This window comes from Vipera berus (genome assembly GCF_964194415.1).
Source record: "Vipera berus genome assembly, chromosome: Z".
In the NCBI taxonomy this organism is placed as follows: Eukaryota; Metazoa; Chordata; class Lepidosauria; order Squamata; family Viperidae; genus Vipera; species Vipera berus.
In genome coordinates this window covers 128,515,642-128,541,244 of record NC_138205.1, presented here as the reverse complement: position 1 = coordinate 128,541,244, position 25,603 = coordinate 128,515,642, and positions in this window count along the sequence as shown.

The following is a 25,603-nucleotide window of genomic DNA, read 5'->3' as shown; positions in this document are numbered from 1 at the left end:
CGGCACCTTTTTCTTTTACAAAAAAAGCACTGCTTATACTCGTTTTTCACACTTATGACCCATACTGCATCCCTGTCGACATGTGATCAAAATTCAGATGCTTGGCAACTAACTGGTATTTATGATGGTTTAGGGCAGGGGTCTTCAAACTTGGCCCTTTTATGACTTGTGGACTTCAACTCCCAGAATTCCCCAGCCAGGCACACTGGCTGAGGAATTCTGGGAGTTGAAGTCCACAAGTCATAAAAGGACCTGGTTTGAAGACCTCTGGTTTAGGGTGTCCTGGAGTCATGTGATTTCCTTTTTGAGACTTTTTGACCAGCACACTCAATGGGGAAGCCAGATTCACTTAACCACCTGGTTCCTAATTTAAACAACCTTGGTGATTCTGGCCACAATTGGGGCCAGAAAAGTCGTCAAACGGAGCAAAGCTCCTGTAACAAACGCTTCGCTTGGCAACATGAATTTTGAGCTCAGTTGTGGTTATAAATCAAGAACCGCCTCGAAATAAAATCGTGGAGTTCTTATTTTTGGAGTTTTAATGCAAAAAAAAAGAGAGGGCTTTTTCTAGCAGTTCATCCAATTTGTTCCCAATCTGGGGTTCTCTATTTTTAAATCAGCTCATAATATCAGCTGTTTCCCACAGATGTTCTTTGCTTGAGAGTAGAGTTCGTCTATGTGTGTGTGTGTGTGTGTGTGCATGCACACTAGATGCAGCCCCTGAGTAGAGGCAATTACAGCACAATGGTTGGTGTGGGGGGGGGGGGAGATTCCTGCCCTTCAGAGATGTGATGTTGGTGGCTTTGGAGGCAATGAATAAGACCGTCACATCTGGGTGTGCAAAGCAGATGTGGAAGGAGAACACCCCTGCAGCGCGCTTCATGCAAAGGGCTGCATCTCTTAAAGATGTTTATTTACTATTTTCTTTTGCTTAAAAAGCATCCGTGCTAAGCAAACCGATGCAGTTTGAAATGCCAGAATCCCGATGATTAATCAGCCAGGGGTTTTGTTTTGGGTTGTGTGTTTTTTTGCAATCTTTATCAAATCAAAAGCCTCTGCGAAAAATGTCAGCATTTTACAGTCCTGCATTGGAAGCCAAAGATTCTAAAGTGTCTATCGTGAAAAACAGAGTTTCTGAGACAGTTTTTCAAAGCTTAAAATTTCTTTCCTTTTTTTGCCTCTGTTTTATCTCTGCAGCCACTGGATAAGAGAGGCCAAGCAGAGAGAAAATAAAGTGACTACTGCACATTTTAATAGCCGAGCAGGGATTTGAACCTGGACCTGATACCGTCTCTGCCAAAAGAACAAAGCTAAACATTTTCTTAAATAGCCACTAGATGGGAAAAAAACAACCACATTCGTTGTTCAAAAGGCAGAGTAGTAAACATACAAAGAGGCAAATTGAGACCAGTCTCCCTAATGTGACAATATGCCTACCATGCCAGGATGTATAAATTTGTCATAAAACGCAGAGTTCAGCCGAGATCGGCAACAAAGAACAGATCTTCCATATGCTGAAAATGTAATAGCAAACATAAAAACAGAATGCGCGCCAATATGCTTGTGTGTTTTGATGATTTGCCTGGGTCGGTGTCTGTTACGTGTCATTGCTTTGAGGGAGGGAGGGAGGAAGGAAGGAAGGAAAAGAAAGAGAAAGAAGAGGAGAGAGGGAAGGGACAGAAAGAGAGGAAGGAAAAAAGGACAGGAGGGAAGGAGAAATAGGAAGAAAGGAAGCAGAAGGAAGGAAGGAAGGAAGGAAGGAAGGAAGGAAGGAAGGAAGGAAGGAAGGAAGGAAGGAAAAAAAGAAATAAAGGAAGTGGAGAGAGAGGGAAGGGAGGAAAAAAGAGGAGGAAAGGAAAGGGAAGGAAGGAAGGAAGGAAGGAAGGAAGGAAGGAAGGAAGGAAGGAAGGAAGGAAGGAAGGAAGGAAGGAAAAAAATAAAGGAAGTGGAGAGGGAAGGGAGGAAAAAAGAGGAGGAAAGGAAAGGGAAGGAAGGAAGGAAGGAAGGAAGGAAGGAAGGAAGGAAGGAAGGAAGGAAGGAAAAAAATAAAGGAAGTGGAGAGGGAAGGGAGGAAAAAGAGGAGGAAAGGAAAGGGAAGGAAGGAAGGAAGGAAGGAAGATACAGGAAGAAAGGAAGTGGAGAGAGAGGGAAGGGAGGAAAAAAGAGGAGGAAAGGAAAGGGAAGGAAGGAAGGAAGGAAGGAAGGAAGGAAGGAAGGAAGGAAAAAAGAAATAAAGGAAGTGGAGAGGGAAGGGAGGAAAAAAGAGGAGGAAAGGAAAGGAAAGGAAGGAAGGAAGGAAGGAAGGAAGGAAGGAAGGAAGGAAGGAAGGAAGGAAGGAAGGAAGATACAGGAAGAAAGGAAGGGGAACAAAGAGGGAAGGGAGAGACAGAAAGGAAGCAGTAGGAAGGAGAATAGAGGAAGAAAGGAAGGAAGGAAAGAAGGAAGGAAGGAAAGAATGAAAGAAGAAAGGTAGATAGAGAAAGAAAGGAAGGGGAAGAGAGAGGGAAGAGATAGATAGAAAGAAAGGAAGCAGTAAGAAGGAGAATAAAGGAAGGAAGGAGAATAAAGGAAGGAAGGAAGGAAGGAAGGAAGGAAGGAAGGAAGGAAGGAAGGAAGGAAGGAAGGAAGGAAAAGAAATGGAGGAAGAAAGGAAAGGGAAGCAAGGAGGGAAGCAAGGATTCCAGTTTGCCCGAAGGTTTATTTTCACAGCCATGATATTTTATTCTTCACTCATCACTTTTTCACGCAATATGACGAATGTCCTGCTGTAAAAACCACCCCTTGGAAAGCCGGCATATTTACTAACTTCTCCCCAGCTTCAGAAGCCAGCCAGAGATGCCCTATGCACGGTCACCCACGCCCTTGTCACTTCTCGCCTGGATTACTGCAATGCTCTCTACGTGGGGCTGCCCTTGAGGTGCACCCGGAGGCTTCAACTGGTGCAAAATGCGGCCGCGCGGGTGCTTATGGGAGTTTCTCGGTACTCCCATGTTACACCCCTCCTGCGCAAGCTGCATTGGCTTCCGGTTGCCCTCCAGGTGCAATCCAAGGTGCTGGTAATTACCTTTAAAGCCCTACATGGCTTAGGCCCGGGGTACTTGCGAGACCACCTGCTGCCATTGTCAACCTCCCATCGCCCGGTTTGCTCCCACAAAGTCGGCCTCCTCAGGGTGCTGTCGGCCAGGCAATGCCGGCTGGCGGCTCCCAGGTGGAGAGCCTTCTCTGTAGGCGCACCGACCCTCTGCAATGAGTTGCCTCTGGAGCTGCGGACGGCCGCTGACCTTTGGTCCTTCCGCCGTGACCTGAAGACATGGATGTTCCAAGAAGCGGGCCTGGACTGACTAGTTTTTAAATTTGGTTTTATGGGGTTAATTGTTACGTATTTATTAAAGATAAAGGTAAAGGTTCCCCCGCACATGCGTGCTAGTCGTTTCCGACTCTAGGGGCCGGTGCTCATCTCCGTTTCAAAGCTGAAGAGCCAGCGCTCGTCCGAGGACGTCTCCGTGGTCATGTGGCCGGCATGACTAGACGCCAAAGGCGCACGGAGCGCTGTTCCCTTCCCACCGTGGTGGTCCCTATTTTCCTACTTGCATTTTTACGTGCTTTCGAACTGCTAGGTCGGCAGAAGCTGGGACGAGTAACAGGCGCTCACTCTGTTACGCAGCACTCGGGATTCAAGCCGCCAAACTGCCGACCTTCTGATCGACAAGCTCAGCGTCCTAACCCACTGAGCCACCGCGTATTTATTTATTACATTTGTTCAATTCTTTTTTAAATTTTGTATTTTATGTTTTTTTTTTAACTTTTATTGTTGTGAGCCGCCCTGAGTCCTTAGGGAGAAGGGCGGCATATAAATTTAATAAATCTCAAATCTCAGAGTTGGCCTTGCCACCTACGGAATTTGCTAAAGGTAAAAGACGTGCAGTGGGTTGCCTTTAGGTCTCACCTACCACAACCCTTTTTTTTTACAATCCATGCCCGCTATTGCACGGGTAGTCCTCAACTTAAAAGCGTTCATTTAGTGACCATTCAAAGTTACAGCAACACTGAAAAAAGGGGACTTAGGGCCATTTTTCCCCCCACTTACGACCATTCCAGCATCCCTGTAGTCACGTGATCAAAATTCAGATTGTTTGGCCACTGGCTCACACTTATGACGGTCGCATTGTCCCGGGGTCACATGATCCCCTTTTTGCGACCTTCTGACGAGCAAGGTCAATGGGGGAAGCCAGATTCACTTAACAACCGTGAGACTGACTTAATAATTGCAGTGGCTCACTTAACAACGGTGGCAAAAAGGGTAGCAGAATGGGGCCATGTTCACTTAACAAATGTCTCGCTTAGCAACAGAAATATTGGACTGAATTGTGGTCAGAAGATGAGGCCTACCCGTGCGTCTATTGCAACGTTTGAAAATGCATCCCTCAGCAAAGGATGAGAGGACCATATTTGTATAATACAGTCCGGAATAATATAGACTTTCCGGCTGAGGCAGTGGGTTGGACTAGATGACCTCCAAGGTCCCCTCCAACTCTGTTGTTCTGTGTCGTTCAGATGTGCAAAGTGTGCAATTCCTATGCAACTGGAGGATTGGGGAAATTAAAATCCTGACCCACCGAGAAGGGACCGGGTTCGAGTTCTGCGTTGCTCCTGCTTGTTTGCGACATCTGTGGTGCTGCTGACACATAGCAAGATTTCTCCGTTGTGAACAAGGAGAGACGTGTGAGGCTTTGTGTTCTTTTTTGTTAGCAGTTGTTACAGGTGAGTAAATGGAAGTGCTCGCTTCAAATGTCCATGGAGATTCTCCGTCTTCTTCAAGAGGCAACAGGACGTTCTTGTTTTTATTTTTTTATTTTTTTCTCACCAGGCATATGCTTACACTCAAACTAGACTGTGATGTTTGCCTGTGTCATATATGGGGGAGGGAGGGATATGCATAATGGTATGCATTATGGTATTGTTTTTGGAGAGCTGAATGCAACAAAATTTCATTTTAATGTATGCTGATTAGTCTACATTTAAAGTGACAATAAGATTTCTTTTCTGTTCTGTTTTATTTTATTCTATATCCTATCCTATATCCTACCTTACCCTACCCTACCCAATCCTATCCTATCCTATCCTATCCTATCCTATCCTATCCTATCCTATCCTATCCTATCCTATCCTATCCTGTCCTGTCCTGTCCTGTCCTGTCCTGTCCTGTCCTGTTATATTATCCTATCCTATTCTCTAATCTATCCTATTTTATATTGTATCCTATCCTATCCTATCCTATCCTATCCTATCCTATCCTATCCTATCCTATCCTATCCTATCCTATCCTATATTCTACTCTACTCTACTCTATTCTACTCTACTCTACTCTATAGCCTATCCTATTCTATTCTCTATCCTATCCTATCCTATCCTATCCTATCCTATCCTATCCTATCCTATCCTATCCTATTTCACTTCTCATCCAAGAAGCTTCTTCAGCTCTGAGTGGATGGGGGGGAATGGAAGGATTTAGACTCATTGCAGACAACTGGTCATTTGCATTCTTTTAGAGCAGGGATGGCGAACCTTTTAGAGACCGAGTGCCCAAACTGCAACCCAAAACCCACTTATATACCGTTGGGTGCCGGGTGGGCGTGGCCCATTGGGTGGGCGTGGCTGCGGTGGTAACGGCAGACTGGGTAGGACTAAAAAGTTCAATCAATCAACTCCAACTTTGCAAGATTTTTTTTTCCTGCGAGAAGTTGAAACTGATTGATGGATTGGACCTTTCTTTTTGTTTTTTTTGCACACGGCAGTGGAGGCCAAAAATGAAAAGGTTTTATAAAACACAGCTGAAGGCCTAGGACTGGGGCGATGGCACGCCCCAGAGGGCTCTGCGTGCCACCTGTGGCACCTGTGCCATAGGTTCACCACCACGGTTTTAGACGGTCATTGAGGCTACCTGGAGGTTTAATGTGTGCCCTGAGTGGTGCAAATGGGTGAGGAGCCTTCTTGGAAGTGCTGAAAGGATTGTGTTGTGGAGCTGTGCTTTCTGCAGGATGTTTTTCTGCCCTGGGTCCCTTCCCTGTAGGAGAAAGGCGGAGGCTGTTGGGATGTGTCTGTGCTGTCTGGATCTCAGACTGAAGCGCAGATGGTTCCTGTAGCCTGCCATGTTTTCTGGAAGTCCGTTCACACTCCTGCAACCATTTGAAGAGTGTTCATCTCAAAATGCACCGCTAAATGTCCACGGAGGTTCTCAGTCATCCAGGTCACCGTTGTCCCAAAGGTGCTTTTTTTCAGGAGGCAGCTGGACTTTCTTGTTTTTCAACTATCTCACTGCAGTTGTTTAGTTAGCAACAGGGTCGTTAAGTGAATCTGGACTCCTCATTGCTTCTCAGAAGTTTGCAAAAGGGGATCACGTGACCCTGGGATGCTGCGACCATCATAAATATGGGTCAATTGCCAAGCAGATGAATTTTTATCCCATGAACATGGGGTCGTAAGTGAAAAACAGTCATAAGTCACTTTTTCCAACAACATCGCAATTTTGAACGGTCAGTAAACAAACTGTTGGAAGTCAAGGACTATGCCGGTTGCCCAGTGTCCAAATTCTGACCCCTTGGCCCCATGGGGATGCTTCATCGGTTGACATCTTCTTAGCAAGAAAGGTCATAAAATGGGGCAAAACTCACTGAACAACTGCCTTGCTTAGCAACAGAGACTTTAGGCTCAGTTGTGGTCGTAAGGCGAGGACTACCTGGATTGTAAACTACATTTCCCAGTAGCTCTGCGTCAGTGTTTGTGTATGGGGGTGGAGAGGACAGTTTTATCTAGTCCGATCCGGCAATTCAAACCATCTTAAATCCACTCAAAATTTGGACACTTGGCAACAGGTACATATTTATGACCACTGCGGGATCCCAGGATCAAGTGGTCACTATCCGTGGCCTTTCCAGCTGCCTTCTGAGAAGAAACATCAATAGAGGAAGCCAGATTCGCTTAACGACGGTGATGTTTGGATTAACAACTGCAGTGGTTTGTATATCAAGGAGGGTGGAAAACATCATAAAATCAGGCCATTTAACCATCGCCTTGCATAGCAACAGAAGTTCTCCTCCCAATTGTAGTCGTAAATTGAGGACCGCCTCAGTAGAAAGGCAGTCTTTAAGTCTTTCTAATTTGGGGATTGTCGCTAAGCCCAAATGAAGCCCATGTAGTCCTCGACTTATGACTGTTTGCTTAGTGACCGAAGTTAGAGCAGCACTGAAAAAAGTGGCTTCTGACCGTTTTTCACACTTATGCCCGTTGGTCATGTGATCAAAATTCAGACACTTGGCACTCATATTTATGACGGTTGCAGTGTCCTGGTGTCATGGGATCACTGTCTGACAAGCAAAGTCAACAACCGAGGCAAGGAAGGCTGTAAAATGGAGCAAAACTCGCTTAACAAGTGTCTTGCTTAGCAACATGCTGGTGGATGAGAAATAAGCAGTTCTCGCTTTGGCAGCATATATATTATATGCGGTGGCTCAGTGGGTTAGGCCGATGAGCTTGTCGATCAGAAGGTCGGCAGTTTGGCGGGTCGAATCCTGAGTGCCGCGTAACAGAGTGAGCGCCTGTTACTGGTCCCAGCTTCTGCCAACCTAGCAGTTCGAAAGCACGTAAAATGCAAGTAGAAAAATAGGGACCACCACAGTGGGAAGGTAACAGTGCTCCGTGCGCCTTTGGCGTCCAGTCATGCCGGCCACATGACCACGGAGACGTCCTCGGACAAGCGCTGGCTCTTCGGCTTTGAAACGGAGATGAGCACCGGCCCCTAGAGTCGGAAACGACTAGCACGCATGTGCGGGGGAACCTTTACCTTTACTTTATACTAAAATTGAGAAATAAGCAGAAATACACCTTACAGAAGCCACTTCGGAGGCTGACAGGAAGAAACCCTTGCAATGAAAAAAATAATCGTATTTTTCCAATGGATGGTCAGCCTAGCAAACGCGGGTTTCTAACGTCAGAAAATACACCAAATATTTATGCTTAAGCATTGTCATGCCCTCATAGAGTGGCGAAGAACCTCAGAGGTCATCAAGACCAACCCTTCCACATTGCAGGATTCACTCCACAATTCTTGATACCTGACTAACCAACCTTTATTGGAAAAGCACCAGTGAAAGGCATTAAACCCCTTCAGGCTGCAATTATTTTCCCCAACTGACAGCTCTCTTAATGTTTAACCTGTCTGACTCCTTAATTTCAGAAAGTCATGTATCTCCAGCTTAAATACATCTTTAAAAAAAAGAAGCTGATTTTTTTTAATGCAGTCTCCTCTTTCTTTCTTTCCTACAGGCTTTTCTCCTGTTTTTTTTCCAGTTGCAAACAGCTATACAAAGGGTCCTTGAGTTAGGGCCACAAGTGAGCCCCAACTTTCAGTGGTTTAGTGAGTTTTGCCCCATTTTACAACCTTTTTTGCCACCGTTGTTAAATGAATCACTGCAGTTGTTAACTTAAGTCACATGGTTGTTAAGTGAATCTGGCTCCCTGCTTGTCAGAAGCTGGCAAAAGGGGACCATGTGACCTCGGTGACACTGCAACCGTCATAAATATGAATCAGTGGCTGAGTGTCTGAATTTTGATCAGGTGACCATGAGGATGTTGCAACAGTCGCAAGAGTGAAAAATGGTCACTCTTTGTAACTTTGAATGGTCACTAAATGAACTGTTGTAAACTGAGGACTGCCTCCTATTCTCCGCTCCGCTCCTCTCCATTCCATTCCATTCCATTCCATTCCATTCCATTCCATTCTATTCTATTCTATTCTATTCTATTCTATTCTATTCCCTATAAAGATTCTATTCTATTCTATTCTATTCTATTCTATTCTATTCTATTCTATTCTATTCTATTCTATTCTATTCTATTCTATTCTATTCCTAATTCTTATTCTATTCTATTCTATTCTATTCTATTCTATTCTATTCTATTCTATTCTATTCTATTCTATTCTATTCTATTCTATTCTATTCTATTCTATTCCTAATTCTTATTCTATTCTATTCTATTCTATTCTATTCTATTCTATTCTATTCTATTCTATTCTATTCTATTCTATTCTATTCTATTCTATTCTATTCCTAATTCTTATTCTATTCCTAATTCTTATTCTATTCTATTCTATTCTATTCTATTCTATTCTATTCTATTCTATTCTATTCTATTCTATTCTATTCTATTCTATTCTATTCTATTCTATTCTATTCTATTCCCATTCCATTAATTCTATTCTATTCTGTTCTGTTCTGTTCTGTTCTGTTCTATTCTATTCTGTTTTTTTTTCTATTCTAGTTTATTTGGAAAAATAGGGTTAGCCACTTTTGCATGAGTGAAGATCTGAAAATGTAAATGTTCGTCTAAATGATAACACAGCAGTTACTGTAAGAGCAATTATAAATCATTAGAATAAGTGTGAGCTAGCTGTGAAACTAGAGCAGAACAGTGAAGGGAAAGGGAAAACACACACACACACACACACACACACACACAAACACAAATATACGCAAGGATTGTGCAATAGCCCACTGTTGGGACCTGCTATTCTGTAGGATTTGATTTGTTTGGGGGGGGAGGCTCCAAATCAGAGATCCTAGCTTGCCCTGGATAGCAAGAAAATTCCGCCTAAAACAGCTGCCAAAAGAGCCAACACAGTGCTAGGCTGCATTAACAGAGGGACAGAATCAAGATCACGTGAGGTGTTAATACCACTTTACAAGGCCTTGAAAAGGCCACACTTGAAATACTGCATCCAGTTTTGGTCACCACGATGTAAAAAAGATGTCGAGACTCTGGAAAGAGTACAGAGAAGAACAACAAAGATGATTAGGGGACTGGAGGCTAAAACTTATAAGGAACGGTTGCTGGAATTGGGTATGTGTAGTTTAACGAAGAGAAGGGTGAGGGGGGACATGGTAGCAGCGTTCCAGTATCTCAGGGGCTGCCCCAAAGAAGAGGGAGTCAAGCTATTCTCCAAAGCGCCCAAAGACATGACAAGAAGCAATGGATGGAAACTAGTCAAGGAGAGAAGCAACCTAGAACTAAGGAGAAACTTCCTGACAGTGAGAACAATTAACCAGTGGAACAACCTGCCTCCAGAAGTGGTGAATGCTCCAACACTGGAAGTTTTTAAGAGGAGACTGGCCAGCCACTTGTCTGAAATGGTATAGGGTTTCCTGCCTTAGCAGGGGGTTGGACTAGGTGACCTCCAAGGTCCCTTCCAACTTATTATTATTATTATTATTATTACAATGGTTGGGTTGCATCCTGGTTACAGCAAAATATCTCCGTGTAACACCATCGTGTGAGTTGTGTTGGATCCCAATAGACAATGAAGTGCAATTCAAGGTGCTACTGATTAGATTTTTACTTTATTAGATTTATCCGACCTTTATTACTTTAGGAATAACTCTAAGCGGCCCTAGAACATGCAGAATATTCCTACCTCCTCCTATTTTCCCCACAACAGCCCCCCTGCAAGGTTGGTTGGGCTGAGAGAGAGGGACTGGCCCAAGGTCACCCAGCTGGTTTTCATGGCTAAGGCAGCACTAGAAAACTCATCGTCTCCTGGTGATTGGCCCAAAATCACTCTGTTTTGGTGCTTAAGGCTGGATTAGAACTCACGGTCTGAAGGTGATTTGCCGAAATCCACCCAGCTGGCTCTCGTGCCTAAGGGTGGGATTAGAACTCACCATCTCCTCGTGATGGGCCTAAAGTCACACAGCTGACCTTCATGCCTAAGACGGAACTAGAACTAGAACTCACAGCCAGCTTTCATGCCTATGGCAGGACTAGAACACACCCTCTCCTATGATTGGCTCTCATTCCTAAGCTTTCATTGCTGGCTTTTGTGCCTAAGGCAAGACTAGAATTCACTGTCTCCTGGTGATTGGCCCAAAGTCACCCAGCCGGCTTTCATGCCTAAAGCGGGACTAGAACTCCCCATCTCCTGGTGTTTGGCCCAAAGTCACCCAGCCGGTTTTCATGCCTAAAGCAGGACTAGAACTCACCGTCTCCTGGTGATTGGCCCAAAGTCACCCAGCTGGCTCTCATGCCTAAGGCGAGAGTAGAACTCACAGTCTCTTGGTTTCTAAGCCAGTATCTTAACCACTACACCAAACTATCTCTTTAATTTATCACATGTAAAACCTGTGTAAATGCTGGCTGGAGAATTCTGAGTGTTGAAGCCCGCACACAACAAATCTGAAAGACCCTGGCCATCTTAAGGCTCCATGGAGTGCTCGACTTACAACACTTCATTTAGTGACTGTCCAAAATTGCAATGGCACTGAAAAATGTGACTTATGACCGTTTTTCACAGTTATGACCTTTGCAGCATCCCCATAGCCACGTGATTCACATTCAGATGCTTGGCAGCTGGTTTATATTTGTGACCATTGCTGTGTCCCAAGGTCATATGATCCCCTTTTGCGACTTTCTGACAAGCAAAGTCAATGGGGAACCCAGGTTCTATTCTGTTCTGTTCTGTTCCTATTCCTATTTCCTATTCTGTTCTGTTCTGTTCTATTCAAAAAAAATGAAGCCAAACTCACTTAACAAATGTCTCTCTTAGCAACAGAAATTTTGGGCTCAGTTGCGGTGGTAATCCAAAGATTACTTGTATTTAAGAAAAGTGGCTATTTAAGAAAATGTTTAGTTTTGTTCTTTTGGCAGCAACAGTATTGGTTTCAGGTTTGAATCTCTGCTCGGCTATTAAACTGGGCAGCAGACATTTTATTAAGAGCCTTGGTGGAGCAGTGGGCTAACGCCTCCTTAAGTAACACCAGCTGCCTGCCATTAGTGCAGGTTCGAGTCCCACCAGGCTCAAGGTTGACTCAGCCTTCCATCCTTCCGAGGTAGGTAAAATGAGGACCCAGATTGTTGGGGGCAATTAAGCTGACTTTGTAATAATGCCGCTTGGGGTGTGTGTGTGTGAAAGCCCTAATAAGCAGGCATATACATAGAATGAAGGCTACTGCTAAGCTTGTAAGCCGCCCTGAGTCTTCGGAGAAGGGCGGGATATAAATGGAATTAAAATAAATAAAAAAATAATTGTCTCTCTGTTTGGCCTCTCCTATCCAGTGGCTGCATGGATGAAATAGTGGCATGGGAGAATGGTCACTAAACGAACCGTTGTAAGTCAAGGAGTATCTGAACACTGAGGGCCTCTTCTCCTCCCTCTTTTTCAGAGATGCCTACTCAAAGCCTGCTTTAAACTCAGTTTTTCTGAAGAGAAAGAAGGATCACCCCATTCGCCCCACCCCAAAAATTCAAATCAAAATTGCAATCTGAAATTGCGAATATATATATATATATATATATATATATCCCTGCCAGCTGCGAGGAAAGGAAAGAAACAAAAATTCATATATATATATATATTTTTAAAGGCAATGGCAGGGCAAAGAAATGAAGTTTCCATACTTATCGGCTAAAAGAGGGCTGCAAAAGTGATATCAGCTTGGCTTACAGCTCCTCGCACCATCCCCGTAGTCACGTAATTGGAATTCAGACGCTGGGCAACTGACTCGTATTTATGACGGTCGCAGCATCCTGGGGGGGTCATGTGATCCCCTTTTGTGACCTTCTGACAAGCTGGGGGAAGCCAGATTCACTTAACAACCGTGTTTCCAACTTAACAACTGCAGTGATTCACTTAATAACTGTGGCAAGAAAGGTTCGTAAAATGGGGCCCAACCCACTCAAACGACGGTCTTGTATAACAACAGAAAATTTTGGGGACAATTTGTGGTCGTATCTGTACTACAGAATTGAGCTTTGGTAGGTCCTCGTGTACAAAACGAAACGGGGGAATGTTTTGATTTCAATGTTCAATCTTTTTTTTTTTTGAATCATTTGATTACTCTTGGGTCTCCAAGCACAGGTTTTAAAGGAAGACAGCCCACTCGGCAAGTAATTAAATTAAAAACTAGGTTTGTGTTCCCCATAAAAGAGGAAATGATATTTTACCATGGACGCTTATTTGTACCCTGTACTTGCACACACTTGTACACACAAATGTCCAGTTCAGGCGACAGAGGAGAGTCCATCTTTGTAAACAAGGAAGTGCAGCCTGGAGGGCAAAATACTAGGCAGGACATGCAAGTCCTACTCTTGCTTAGTTGTAGCCTACCTCGCAGGGGTGTTGTTCCGGGGAAGAAATAGGAGGAGAAATTGCACTACTCAATTTACAACCATTTATTTAGCGACCGTTCAAAGTTACAAGGGCAGTGAAAAAAGGGACTTATGACCGTTTTTCACACTTACGACCATGGCAGCGTCCCCAGGGTCACGTGATCAAAATTTGGACACTTGGCAACTGACTCATATTTATGACAGTCGCAGCATCCCGGTGTCACAAGATCCCCTTTTGCGACCTTCCCAGCCGGCTTCTGACAAGCAGACTCAATGGGGGAAGCTTGATTCACTGAACTGTCTAACTTAGTGAACTGTCTCACTTAGCAATGGAAATGTTTGCCTCGACTGCGGTGATAAGTACTACCTTTATTACAGCCACCCAGGTCCAGATGAGGATTTTAAGTATTCGGTCAGGGTTGCAAATCAAAGCAACTTTAACCTCACTGCAAAGGCCCAAATGTGTGGTATTGTGGGGGGTTGTTGTTTTTTTTTGCATTGTTTATTTTTAGCATCAACTTAAAGGGAAACTTCTATTTTCTCTGCCAAACTGCCACAAATAAAGTCGAGCTGCTTACAGAACACAGAAGAAAGGGGGGGGAATATTCCCTCTTTGACTGAATGGGTTAAAAGAGAGAGATAAAAGCGTAAAATGTGACACACAGAGAAACACCCAACCTCTTGATGTTCAGGACGATGTTGAAAAATCATATTATTCCAGATGTTCATCATTTCTGGCTTATCCCTTGTATATTAAATTTTAAATTTTATTTCTTGGCATTTGTCATTAGGGCTTCAACTCTCTATGGATGAGTATTTGATTCGTTAGCTGCATTTTCTATTAGGGTCGATAGATCTAGTTAGTTGTATGCAGGTAGTCCTCAACGTACGACCACAATTGAGCCCAAAATTTCGGTCATTAAGCGAGACATTTTTAACGCGGGTTTTGCCCCATTTTACGAATTTTCTTGCTGCAGTTGTTAAGTGAATCAGTGCAGTTGATAAGTTAACAACCTAGTTGTTAAGTGAATCCGGCTTCTCCACTGACTTTGCTTGTCAAAAGGTCACAAAAGGGGATCACGTGACCCTGGGACACCGTCGTAAATGTGAGTCAGTTGCCAAGCACCTAAATTTTCATGATCTAACCATGGGAATGGTGCAACGGGCATAAGTGTGAAACAGTCATAAGTCATTTTTTTCATGCCGTTGTAATTTCAAATGGTCACTAAACAAACTGTCGTAAGTCAAGGACTACCTGAATTTATCTTATGGATGCATTTTCAAGGTTTTCTTTTTAATTGTTCATTTTACTGTTCATTTATTTTATTTCTGTTTTGTACACCCTCTTTTCATTCCTTCCTTATTTTTCTAAGCCTGGTGGTGGTTGTTTTGCTTTTAAATATATTTAACTTTATTATAGGTTTTTCCCCAGAGTTTGTACTTTTAACTTTGTGTATATTGTATCTTTTTTTTTTGCTTTTAACATTACTATCTGTTTGCATTCCTCCCTTCCTATGCTGGTCTATCACTGTAATTAAAATTAGATTTTATCTGTGTGGCTTGTCACCTTGAGTCCTCCTTAATTGCAAAGGAACAAACATGTGCATTCAGAAATCGCTAACCCAGGTTAATCCAAGACCGTGGTTTCATCTGTCTCACATCCAATATTCAATCGTTATAAACCTTTATTATGCTTTAATGCATAATTCACACAGCCTGACGAAGCTTATTAACCAGGTTAGGTAAATGCCTTGCAAAATAATCTTTGTTAACAGCCTAAGCTGTATCAACATGGTGTATTTATGGCCAGCAATGGCAAGATGCTGGTTTATAACTCAGTGCCTCCTGCAAACTGAGAAAGCAGGGTTAATTCAGCAATTGGGAGATGTGTGTTGTCTGAACGTGGCCAATGAGACACAGCAGGTGACCAGACTCCTGTTTCTACCCAGATGAGATTCCCTCCTATTCATTTGACCCAGTCTGGACGGCAAGCGCGTGGACTCTCCTTTCACACAACCATTCACGCACACACCCAGAGCAAGCCAAGTTGTGAGCTTGCTGGTTTCAGCTGAATGGCTTTGTGGATTGGCATGAAGAGGGGGCCTGGGTGTGTGTTGTACTGGGGAATATTCACCAGCCATGTTGAGCCGAAAGCAGACGTGAGATACATACCAACACATGACAATGGGTCGTGCAAATCCTTGGGGCTGCCCCCCCTCCCTCCTTCCCCCCTCCTTCCATCCATTTCTCCTCTCGTTATCCATCCCAATACAATCATGATGAAATAATAGGTAGATAGATAAAGAGAGAGAGAGAGAGAGCTAGAGAGAGAGGGAAAGCTAGAGGAGAGATAGAGGGAGAGAGATAATGGATAGATAGCAGAGAGAGAAGATAGTGATGGATAGATGGATAGATAGATAGATAGATAGATAGATAGATAGATAGATAGATAGATAGATAGATAGATAGATAGATAGGTAGGTAGGTAGGTAGGTAGGTAGGTAGGTAGGTAGGTAGGTGGGTAGGTAGATAGATAGATAGATAGATAGATAGATAGATAGATAGATAGATAGATAGATAGATAGATAGATAGATAGATAGATGATTGATAATGATAGACAGATATATATGATTAATAGAAAGATGATAGATAAATATGATAGATAATGATAGCTATATAGATATAGATGATAGATGTGTGTGTGTGTGTGAGAGAGAGAGAAGGCTAGAGGATAGAGGGAGAGAAACAATGGTTAGAAGAGAGGTAGAAGATAGATAGATAGATAGATAGATAGATAGATAGATAGATAGATAGATAGATAGATAGATAGATAGATAGATAGATAGGAGAGACGGAGAGAGAATTATGTAGATAGATGAGAGAGGGACAGAGAAAGACAAAGGATAGAAGAGAGGTGGAGAGAGAATGATGAAGATAGAGGAGAAAGGGGGAGAGAGAGAATGGATAGAGAGAAGGGAGAGAGAGAGAGAGAGAGAGAGAGAGAGAGAGAGAGAGAGAGAGAGAGAGAGAGAGAGAGAGAGAGAGAGAGAGGTTTCCTTGGCGCTGCGGAAAGGTGAACCTTGCGCCTCTAACGCGGACGGGCAATCCCCGCGCAAGAATTCCACGCCACCCAAGAAACCTCCCGCGGCGCCTTCACGCCAAAGTCCCTCTGCACCACCGGGCGACTCGTGACCCCCTCCCCTTTGCCCCCCTCTCTTTTTTAGCTCCCCTTTTTTTCCCCACCATCCAAATTGTGGCACACCCCGTTTCCTTCGGATCGCCCGCAGCCGCATCCAAAGCCCTCCTGCGCTCAACCTTCCGAAGCGACGGATTAAGAGGTGGGGAGGGGGGCCCTTACCATTGCAGTCCCGAAGATCCTGCTGGCCACGCCACGCGCGCGATCTGTCCGTCGGCTTCAACCTTCAGGAAGGTGAAAACGGTCGATCTGGGAAGGCGGGGGTCTCTTTTCCGAAAAGAACTCCCCCCCCTCCCCGAAAATCCCCCCCCCAAAGGAGGCTTGCGCTAAAGACTCAATCGAGACAGGAGCGAAAGGAGGGGGGAAAACCGGGATTTTGGGTGCTGAAGTCCACGAGAGGAGAAACCTATTTCCCTTTCGCTCGAGAAAATAACAAATAATAGAAAAATCGAAGGGTCCGCCGCTCTTCCGTCCTCAATGCTGCCTAGCGCCTTGAAATGTGGGCTTGGGAGCTGTCCCACGCCCCTAGCCAATTTTCTCCCGCCCGGGAAGGCATCACAGAGGGATGTGATGAGGAGAAACGGAGCTCGGAGATTTAAAAGAAATCTTTAAAAAGGAGGAAGAAATATTATGATGGGGAGGATACTACTCTAGCTTCGCTCTAATCCGGATGCAGAGGGGGAAAGGACAAAAGATCGCATCCGAAACAGCGTCGTGAGAACCGCCGGAGCGAGTGTGACCCCAATCCGGCGCGTCCTGCAGAAAAATTCCCCAGGTTTTCCCTTCTCCCTCCCTCCTCCTGAGAGGCGGGGGGGGGGGCCAAAGGGGGTGGGCAGGCGCTGGGAGGAGTCTCCAGCCAATCACTTGGCGGGGCCAGAGCGTCAGAGCCAATGGAGAGAGGCGAGAGGCGCGGTCTCCTCCGAGTGCTTCTTTCAACCGAACCTTTGGTGGTTCTTCCGCGCAGAGAAGACGGGACATTGAGGTCTAGCCGCATGGGGAGTAAAATGAAGAAGGAAGACAGAAAAGCGAGGGAGAACTCAAACGGGAGAGTCCTTAAAACAATCAGACCTCTTCTTTTGTGCAAGAACTTGACCCTGAGTTCAAGATCTACCTTAACCATGAAAGCCAGATAAATGTCTTTGGGTCTGTCACTTTGTTCCAGCCCTACCCACCTGAAAGGGTTGTTGTTATGGGGAAATGTAGGAGGAGAAAGGCGTATTGGATATGTTCGCTGTCTTGGGTTATTTGTAAAAAAAAAAAGGTAGGGTCCAAATACAATAAATAGTTCTGGTTTTCTATATTTGGCACCCACAGCCTCCCTGTGGGTTTTCATAAGCAAAGGAGAGCAGGGCAGTTTGGGCTAAATTGTTGCAGATAGGTTTCCCCTGGACCTGGAGGCTTCAAGCTGTCTTTTTCAACCTTGGAAGATATGCATGTACTTCAATTCCCAGAATTCCTCAGCCAACTCTTCCAAGTTCCCAGGTTTGAGAAACAGTCTGTTTTACAATTATGGCAACTCTCTTCTTCATAGACTGCCCCTGGAGCTGGAGGTTCTAGTCTTACTCTCTTCTTAATTACCAATGCTGTTGATAATTTGGCTGCTATTTAGCCTTTAGCATTAGCTTCTACCGAGTATAAAAATAAAAACGGCTAGGGAATTCTGGGCGTTGAAGCCCACACCTCTTAAGTTTGCCAAGTTTGAAAAACCTTGCCCTTAAAACACTGCAGTATTTAGTTGTGCATGCACACGAACACCCCTGCCACAAAAAACACACACTTTTGCCAACGTTGTTATTTGTGGACCTGTTTTCATATAAATGCCTAATCATTAAAGGGACAAAAAAAAACAAAACCCTCTTTAAAATTAGCATTTTGTGATTTGGGAAAGAATGCTTTTGGCTTTGGTTGGATTTAAAAAAAAACACCCTTCACTTGGAAAGATAGCATGTCAGGGCAAAGATTTCTCCTCCACTTTTCTAGAGGCAGGGCTTTTTTATTTAATTTTTTAAAGTCCAAATTCGCAGCTTTGTGTGACAAGAAACAGGGCAGGTTTGCCAAGAATGAAAAGATCTGAACTAGTGAGAGGAAGCATATTTATTTTACTTTTTTTTACTGGTTAAATTGCAACAAAATTAAATTTGTTTAATTAATTAAATTAAATTAAATTAAATTAATTATTAATTGAATACATTTGTTAAGTTTAGATTTGATATGGGAAGTTTGGACATATAAGATGGTACAGGGTAGTTCTTCAATTTCAACCACTCATTTAGCGACGATTTGGAATTACAACGGCACTGAAGAAAGTGCCTTAAAACCGGTCCTTGCTCTCACGACCGTCACAGCATCTCCTGGGGTCACATGATCAAAATTTGGATGCTTGGCAACTGACTCATACTTACAATGATCTCAGTGTCCCGCGGTCACATGATCCCTTTTTGTGACTTTCTGACAAAGTCAATGGGAGGACAGATTCACTTAACAACCATGTTACTCACTTAACAACTGCAGGGACCCACTTAACAACCACGTTACTAACTTCACTGTTGCAACGATTGACTCAAGTGAAATGGGGCAAAACTCACTTGACAAATGTCTTGCTTAGGAAGGGAAATTTTCAGCTCCATTGCAGTCGTAAGTCGAGGACTACCCTGGAGCGGTTGTGTTTATCTCAGCAAGCAAGTTTATCTTCAGTCAAAGGGGAAAAAAAGCAGCTTGCAAACCTCAGGGAGGGCACATCCATCATACACAATGAAAATCTTGTTATCAATTTATGAGCCATTAAAGAGCCACAATCCAACCTAAAAGAAACATTTAAATGGCATTGCAGGCTGTGATCATCCGCATCCCACAAGAAGGATGTCTTCAAATCCTGACATGCAGGTAGCCCTCAGCTCACAACAGTTTGTTTAATTGCCGTTCGAAGTGAAAAAAGTGACCGTTGCGGCATTCCCCCGTGGTCACATGATCAAAATTCAGGCGCTTGGCAACTGACTCGTATTTATGACGGTTGCAGCATCCCAGGGGTCGTGTGATCCCCTTTTGCGACCTTCTGCCGAGCAAAGTCAATGGGGGAAGCCAGATTCACTTAACAACTGTGTTGCCAGCTTAGCAATTGCAGTGATTCACTTAACAACTGTGGCAAGAAAGGTCATGAAATGAGGCAAAATTCACAAGAAATGTTCACTTAGCAACAGAAATTCGGGGTTCACTTGTGGCTGTTAGTTGAGGACTACCTATAGTACAATGTGGGAGACACTTTTGGAAAATAGCATCTTTAATTTAGGTACTAGCACTATAAAGATCAAATCCCTGGATCTGCCTGGCTGGGTTATCGTCAAAATGTTATTTTTATTCTTTATATTGATTATTTGCACAGTCAGCCAGATGTTCAGACTATATTTGCCTTTTTGTCCACCTTTTGGAGTCCTTCCCAAGGATTTGGGATAGGCAGATGTGGACACTTGATGGTGCTCTCATCGCCGAGAGCTGTTTCAAATAAATTGCCTTCTGCAATTGACTGATGGGGATTTTTGTCAATGTCGGTGGTGTTTAAGAGATGTTACGATATTTTGCTGCCAAAATTTCTATTAGTGTTATATATTGTGCAATGTTTCCCTGCATTTTAATGTTTTTAAGTCGGCCAGAGTCGCCTCTAGGTAAAATGGAAAGAAAGAAAGAAAGAAAGAAAGAAAGAAAGAAAGAAAGAAAGAAAGAAAGAAAGAAAGAAAGAAAGAAAGAAAGAAAGAAAGAAAGGAGGGAAAGAAGAAAGAAAGAAAGGAAAGAAAAAGAGAAAGGAAGGAGAGAGAAAATGAAAGAAAAAAAAGGGAGGGAAAGGGAAAGAGAAAGAAAGAAAGAAAGAAAGAAAGAAAGAAAGAAAGAAAGAAAGAAAGAAAGAAAGAAAGAAAGAAAGAAAGAAAGAAGGGAGGGAGGGAGGGAGGGAGGGAGGGAGGGAAAGAAAAAGAGAAAGGAAGGAGAGAGAAAGTGAAAGAAAAGAAAAGGGAGGGAAAGAGAAAGGAAAGGAAAGGAAAGGAAGAAAGAAAGAGAAAGAAAGAAAGAAAGGAAGAAAGAAAGAGAAAGAAAGAAAGAAAGAAAGAAAGAAAGAAAGTAAGAAAGAAAGAAAGAAAGAAAGAAAGAAAGAAAGAAAGAAAGAAAGAAAGAAGGGAGGGAGGGAAAGAAAAAGAGAAAGGAAGGAGAGAGAAAGTGAAAGAAAAGAAAAGGGAGGGAAAGAGAAAGGAAAGGAAAGAAAGAAAGAAAGAAAGAAAGAAAGAAAGAAAGAAAGAAAGAGAAAGAAAGAAAGAAAGAAAGAAAGAAAGAAAGAAAGAAAGAAAGAAAGAAAGAAAGAAAGAAAGAAAAGAAAGAAAGGAAGGAAGGAGAGAGAAAGTGAAAGAAAAGAAATGGGAGGGAAAGGGAAAGGAAAGGAAAGGAAAGAAAGAAAGAAAGAAAAAGAAAGAAAGAAAGAAAGAAAAGGAAGAGAAAGAGAAAGAAAGAGAAAGAGAAAGAGAAAAAGAGAAAGAAAGAAAAAAAGGAAGGAAGGAAGGAAGGAAGGAGAGAAAGAGAGAAATGGAGATGAAGGAAGGAGAAGGAAAGATGGAGAGAAAGAGAAAGGAGGGAAGGAAGGAAGAAAGGAAAAAAGAGGAAGGATGGATGAATGGAAGGAAAGAGGAGGGAAGGAAAGAGAGCAAGAGGAAGAAAGAGAAAAAGAAAGAAAGAAAGAAAGAAAGAAAGAAAGAAAGAAAGAAAGAAAGGAAAGAAAAGAAAGGAAGGAAGGAAGGAAGGAGAGAGAAAGTGAAAGAAAAGAAAAGGGAGGGAAAGAGAAAGGAAAGGAAAGAAAAGAAAGAAAGAAAGAAAGAAAGAAAGAAAGAAAGAAAGAAAGAAAGAAAGAAAGAAAGAAAGAAAGATGATAATCGTAGCAAAGATACACATAGTCCTCGACTGAGCCTACATTTCCATTGCAAAGCAAGATAGTTGTTGACTGAGTTTTGCCCCATTTTACAACTTTCCTTGCCACAGTTGTTGAGTGAATCTGGCTTCCCCCCTTTGCTAATAAGAAGTTCGCAAAGGAGGATCACGTGAACCCGAGACACTGCGATCGTCGTAAATACGAGTCAGCTACCCAGCGCCTGAATAGCAGACTGCCCCGCCATCAGGGTCACTTGGACGTCCATGAAGAGTTGAGGGGACACCAGTGGTGGGATTCAAATAGGTGAACAACCGGTTCTCTGGGTGGATGCCGCTTCCGGAAGTCCAATCTGGGCCTGGGCCAACCAAAAAATTAGCTACGGCTGGATCCCACCACTCAGCTGAACTCCAGTAAGATTTTTTTTCTCCATTTCATGGAGATCTAATGCAGCCCTGACTGGAAACCCAGATGCGTTTTTTGCCCGTTCCCATGTTCTCAAAACAAGCTAGTCTGGCATGTTGCAGGGACTCTGCAAGGCATCGTAAAGGGAGGAGGCAGCAAAAGCAAAGCCTTTTGCTCACCATCTGCCTGGCCGTGGATCCACGCTGATGGGATGAATCAAATCATTACTGCACAATTCTGCCTTTTCTACACCCTTGTTGTGCTGACGACACTTCCTTAGGAGGTAGCTGGTCAGCCAATACAGGTAGTCCTCGACTTACAACAGTTTACTGGCCAAAGCTACAGCGGCACTCAAAAAAGATGGACTTATGACCATTTTTCACACATTGCAGCATCCCCCTTGGTCACAACTGTGGTCATAAAATGGGACAGAACTCACTTAACAAATGTTTCACTTAGCAACAGAAACTTTGGGCTTAATTGTGGTCATACATTGAGGACTACCTTGAAGGCTAAGTTGCCAGTCAGTCCTGGGGCTGAAAGAGGACAATGCCATCTGGGGAATTCTGAATTTTGTTCATTTTTGGGGGGGTTGTTGGTGTGCAATACCTGCTGGCGTTTGGAAAAATATTACTTTTCCACCGGAAAGGAAGAAATGGTGAAGGAGCTTTTCCTTTCAAATCGTTGCCGTGAAAAAGAAGAAAAGCAAAATAATAGTAACAATAAACAGTGGGTTTATAGGCAATATAGGTAAGTCCTTGACTTACAACAGTTCATTTAGTGATTGTTTGAAGTCACAACCGTTGTTAAGTGAATCACTGCAGTTATTAAGTTAGTAACATGATTATTATTCTGGCTTCCCACATGGACTTTGCTTGTCAGAAGGCCGCAGAAGGGGATCACGTGACCCCAAGCCACTGAGACCGTCATAAATATGAGTCAGTTACCAAGCATCCCAATTTTGATCACGTGATCCATGGGGGGAACGCCACAACAGCCGTAAGTGTGAAAAATGGTCATAAGAGACTTGTTTCAGTGTGGCTGTAATTTCAAACAGTCACTGGACGAAGTTGAGAGCTACCTGTATAGAATAGGTAGTACCTGACTCAAGAGCAGTGACTACAAGAGAGATTGCTTGAGCCAGCCGTGTGCTGCAGCAGCCAAAAAAGCCAACACAGTCCTAGTTTGCATTAAAAGAGGGCTAGAATCGAGATCAGGTGAAGTGTTAATACCACTGTACAACACCTTGGTAAGGCCATACTTGGAATACTGCATCCGGTTTTGGTCACCACGATGTAAAAAAGATGTCGAGACTCTAGAAAGAGTGCAGAGAAGAGCAACAAAGATGATTGGGGGACTGGAGGCTAAAACATATAGGGAACGGCTGCTGGAATTGGGTATGTGTAGTTTAACGAAGAGAAGGGTGAGGGGTGACATGATAGCAGTGTTCCAATATCTCAGGGGCTGCCCCAAAGAAGAGGGAGTCAAGTTATTCTCCAAAGCACCTGAAAGCAGGACAAGAAGCAACGGATGGAAACTAATCAAGGAGAGAAGCAACCTAGAACTAAGGAGAAACTTCCTGATGGTTAGAACAATTAACCAGTGGAACAACCTGCCTCCAGAAGCGGTGAATGCTCCAACACTGGAAGTTTTTAAGAAGAGACTGGACAGCCCTTTGTCTGAAATGGTATAGGGTTTCCTGCCTGAGCAGGGGGTTGGACTAGATGACCTCCGAGATCCCTTCCAACTTACTTATTATTATTATTATTAATAAAAAGGACCAGGGGTGACATGATAGAAGTGTTTTAATATTTTGAGGGGTTCTCAAAAGAACAAGGGGGGGTGTCAACCTATTCTCCAAATCAACTGAAGGCAGGACGAAAAGCAACGGATGGAAACTAATCAAGGAGAGAAGCAGCCTGGAACTAAGGAGAAATTTTCTGACAGTTAGAACAATTAATCAGTGGAACAATCTGCCTCCAGAAGCTGTGAATGCTCCAACACTGGAAGTTTTTAAGAAGAGACTGGAGAGCCACGTGTCTGAAATGGTGTAGGGTTTCCTACTTTAGCATGGCATTGAAGACCAATTCTGTTATTCTGTAATTTTCATAAGATTTCCACAAAATTATGTTCTCCAAAAATCCTCTGTGGAGGGAGTGTGATGAGATGGAGTGGGTCAAACTAAGTTCTATGAAAGGGGAATTAATCCTAGGCCAAAGGCAATACCGGTCAGGCCAGGAAACGTGGTTTTGTTCTGGACATTTGCCCTATCCAAGGTTAAACTGCCTTCAATTGCTGGCTTTGGCGTTTCCCCCAGCGAGTGAAATCAATGCTAAGAAAATAAGAAAAAAAGGATGAGTGCCAGAAAGCGGAAGATAAGGCAGAGGGAGAGGAGAATCAGGCAATAACCTAAGGCCCGGGGAAACATAATCATTATCTTCAGACTTTGAAGGTTATAAGGAAATCAAGTTTCATACGAGAAAAAACAACCCCAAAAAACGTTTTCTGCAAGAGACAAAACAAGGGAGGTGATTTTCCATCTCATGGGACCGCTCATGGGCAGCATTTTGTCAGCCGAAGAGCATGATCTCCCCAGATTCCTGCCCCCTTGGGGTATTCCTCCCCAGATTTTGTAAATTGGAATCATTTCATCTTATTTGGGGGTTGAGGGAGTGCGTTTGATTTACGAGCTTCATGTTTTGAATGGATGGAGGGATGGATGGACTGGGATGAATAGATGGATGGATGGATGCAAGGATGGATGCAAGGATGGATGGATGGATGAATGGATGGATGCATGGATGGATGGATGAATGAATGGATGGATAGGAGGGAGAGATGGGATGGATGGATGGGATGGGATGGATGCATGGAAGAATGAATGGATGGATGGATAGGACAGATGGATAGGATGGATGGATGGATGGATGGATGGGATGGATGCATGGATGCATGGATGGATGGATGGATGGATGGATAGACGGATGGATGGGATGGATGGATGGATGGATGCATGGATGGATGGGATGGATGGATGTATGGATGGATGCATGGATGGATGAATGGATGGATGGGTGCACAGACAGAGGGATGGATGGATGGATGGATGGACGGAAAGATACATAGATGCGTGGGATGGATGGATGGGTTCATTGGGATGGATGGATGGACAGGGATGAATGGATGAATGGTTAGATGGGATGGATGGATGGATGGATCCCTGGTGATTGATGGGTGGACAGAGAGTGGGGTGAAGATGGATAGAGAGGGATGGATGCATGGTTGATTGGATGGATGAATGGATAGATGGATAGATGGATGGATGGGATAGATGAATGGATGGATGGATAGATGGATGGATGCATGGATGGATGGATGGATGGATCGATCGATGGATCGATGGATCGATGGATGCATGGATGAATGAATGAGATGAATGAATGGATGGATGGGATGGATGGATGGGATGGATGCATGGATGGATGGATGGATGGATGGATGGATGGATGGATGGATAGATGGATGTATGGATGCATGGATGGGATGGATGGATGGATGGATGGTTGGTTGGTTGAATAAATGGGATGGATGGATGGAGGGATGGAGGGATGGGATGGATGGATGGTTGGATGAATGGGATGGATGGATGAATGAATGGATGGATGGGATTGATGGATGGATGGATGGATGGATAGGATGGATGGATGGATGGATGGATGGGATGGATAAATGGATGGATGGGATGGATGCATGGATGCATAGATGGATGCATGGATGGATGGATGGATGGATAAATGGATGGATGGGATGGATGCATGGATGCATGGATGGATGCATGGATGGATGGATGGATGGGATGGAGGGATGGATGGGAAACGGCATTGGTCACACTGGTTGCTCCTCTGTCCTTGTCCTACTTGACCTCTCAGCGGCTTTTGATATC